Source organism: Nannospalax galili, unplaced genomic scaffold (genome assembly GCF_000622305.1).
Source record: "Nannospalax galili isolate Female #2095 unplaced genomic scaffold, S.galili_v1.0 scaffold88, whole genome shotgun sequence".
NCBI classification, from domain to species: domain Eukaryota; kingdom Metazoa; phylum Chordata; class Mammalia; order Rodentia; family Spalacidae; genus Nannospalax; species Nannospalax galili.
Window position 1 is genome coordinate 809461 of NW_008358908.1, and position 3229 is coordinate 812689.

The window sequence follows — 3229 nt, forward strand, 5'->3', positions numbered from 1 at the left end:
AAGAAAAACCAATTCTAACTTATATGATCAAAATAGGAAATTGGCTTCATGTCTTTACCTCAGGTAGCAGAATCCAAAACCTTTTTTCTTCTTATTCACCTGCTCTGCCCTTTTCTGAGTAGAATCCAAACACTTCTTTCTTCAGGAAAGATGGATGCTAGCTAGTAGACCCTGGTTCATAGTCCCATAACTTCATTCTTTGGAGGGAGGGGTTGGTTTTTTGAGATAGGGTGTCCCTGTAGCTTCAGCTGACCTAGAATTCCCCGTGTAGACCAAGTTGGCCTTTATCTTACAGAGGTATGCCTGCCTCCATCTCCCAAGCGCTGGGATTAAAGCTGTGTGCCACCATATCCAGCACTTCAGTTTTAATAAAAGGGGATGTGTCCCCTGTGCAACAGTTCTACAAAGTCTTAGGCTTGAACCAGTCTGTATGTGGGTATGGGATACACTGATTGACTTTTGGCTTACAGCTTATTGTACATCTGTATACTCAGTGGAAGAGTCAGCTGTGCCAAACTACATTGAAGAAGAGGAAGGTGTGGTTTCCCAAAAGTCTAGAGAAAAGATGCTGTATAAACAAGAGCAAAAACATCCACCAGAGTAATCAAATTGGGTAACATATATGTAATATATAATATAATATAATTAATATAATATAATAATGCAGTATATATATTATATCCTGAGGTGTGGCACCACATCATCCTTTTATCTTATGAACCATGTGGCATTATAATGTTCTTTTAGAATGGAGACATACTTGATCCTTTATCAAAGCTCATAAAATGCAGGGTCAGTATGTTAGATAAACAGTGCAGCTCCATGGTTCAGACTGTAAAAATATTGATCGGAGGTTTCTAAATTTAGTTGCTTGTGCTTCATTTCCTGTGGTGAAATGTCAATGGAAAATAGAGTTTTTTCAATGGAGATCTTATTTTCTTCAAGATAATTGTTTCTTGCCTAGCTTTATTGAAAAAGCTTAAAAAGCTTCATCTAAGGGAGGAAGGTTAAACTTGTTAACATTTCAAAAGATAGAGAAATTATGGTGTGTCAGAAACCCAAGAAAAATTTAGGACACTGAAGAATGGACTAAGAAAGGTGAAGTTCTCTGTTTCAGAAGGTTGACAGTCATGGAGGAGGCCTTTTCCTAACAGTGCTTGAAGTCAGGACGACTGTAAGGCTGATAAAGACCAAGGTCAGACCAAAAGGGAAAGGTTTGCTGAGTCACTATGTATGTTTCATCCTAGAAGTTCTGTTTCTAATCGTAGTTCACTCAGTACTTTGCCACACACACACACACACACACACACACACACACACACACACAATTGTGCATTTCATACAAAACATCTTAATCATTTTTACAGCCCCTCCTCCTTCTGAATTTCCCATGGCCTGGCCATCAAATTTCATGAGTTCTGTCATATATGTTAAGGCCTATTGAGTCAAGTTAGTGTACCCAGAAGTCCCTTAGTGCAAGTTCACTGGGGTCTAGTCAGCCTATCTAGAGTCTCTCCCTTAAAGAAGATTAACTCTCTCTCATCCAACAGTAATCAGCTGCCAATAGTTCTTTGGCTAATGTTGGGACCTGCTGCCTATTTCCCCAGTTCTTTGTTGGGGTTTGTTTGATTGAGTTTGCATGGGTCTTGTGCATACTGACACCGTTGCTATGAGTTCATATGAGCAAGTTCCCAGGAAACTGTAAGACTCTGTTTCCACATCATCACGCATATCCTCCCCTGGCTCTTATAATCTTTCCACCCCCTCTTCTGTAATGGTCCCTAATCTCTGGATGGGTGAAATTTAATACAGGAGTCCTGTCCAGGGACCCGCACCCTGCAGACTCTTATTCTCTATGACCATTTGTTGAGGAAACTTATGTGTGGTACTGTAAACATAGCCAAATACACATGGCTAGAAAGATCACAGATCTTAGAGAAAACCCTAAGATTATCAAATCCCTAGACAAATGTAATTTCTTAATATATGCTAAATATGGATCCTTTATTTACAGACAAGTATGCCAGTCACCATTCATCAAAGAAGCTTCTTTTGCAACAGATGGAGACCATTACAGAGTTCCGCAACTAGTCACACACAGAGAATAAATGTCTGTGAGAGACCCAACCCTAAGCGACATTGTAGATGCTGTTTTTATGACTATAGCTCTGTAATACAATTTAAAGTCTGTATAGTAATCCATATATGCTAAATATGGATCCTTTATTTACAGACAAGTATGCCAGTCACCATTCATCAAAGAAGCTTCTTTTGCTTTTGCAACAGACAACGATTATTACAGAGTTCCACAATTGGTCACGTACAGACATTGTCTGTGAATTGCACAAGCCTAAATGGCACTTCTCCAATGCAACCTCTATAACTAAGGCTCACATAACACAGAACAAGGGGCAAAGAAGACACTAATGCATCTCTCAGTTCTCATCAATGAAGCTCACTCATGTAGTGGAGGGTCAGGAATACGAAATATCACAAATGGTTAAATTGTAGAGAGTAAGACTCTGCAGACTGGGTCCTTGGATAGGACTCCTATGTTAAAATCCGTCCACCCAAGGTTCAGGATCCATTTCGGAAGAGGGGGCGGAAAGATTCTAAGAGCCAGGGAGGAGTTACATGGCCATATGGAAATAGAGTCCTATAAGCTCTTTGGACCTTGCTCATATGAATCTACAGTAATGTTGTCAGCATGCACAAGACCTATGCAAACTCAAGTAGACAAAACCCCAGCACAGAACTGTGCAAATGGGAATCAGACTGCACTCTTAGTTGAAGATTTTTTGGCAGCTGAAAACTGCTGGGTAAGAAAGAGCTGGTCTTCTCAAAGGGATACTCTAGATAGGCTGACTAGACCCCAGTGGATGAACTTGCACTGAGGGATGTCTGGGACACTAGCTTGACATGATAGACCTTAACACAAATGACAAAATGTATAAATTCCAGTGTGGGGGGAACTATGAGAGGGTGCCAGTGCGGAAAGGGGTATAAAGACTATTAAGACTAATTAAGATGTTCTGTATGAAATACACAAAAATTCAATTAGAAAATTTACCAAAAAAGCATTTGGCCTTAGGCATTAAAAAAAAGACAAACCCACACATTTCCTGGGTCCTGATTTTAATGAGATGCTTCCAATTTTTCTCTATTTAGAATGATGTTCGTTGTGGGTTTGTTATATATGGCTTTAATTATGTTGAGGTATGTTCCCTCC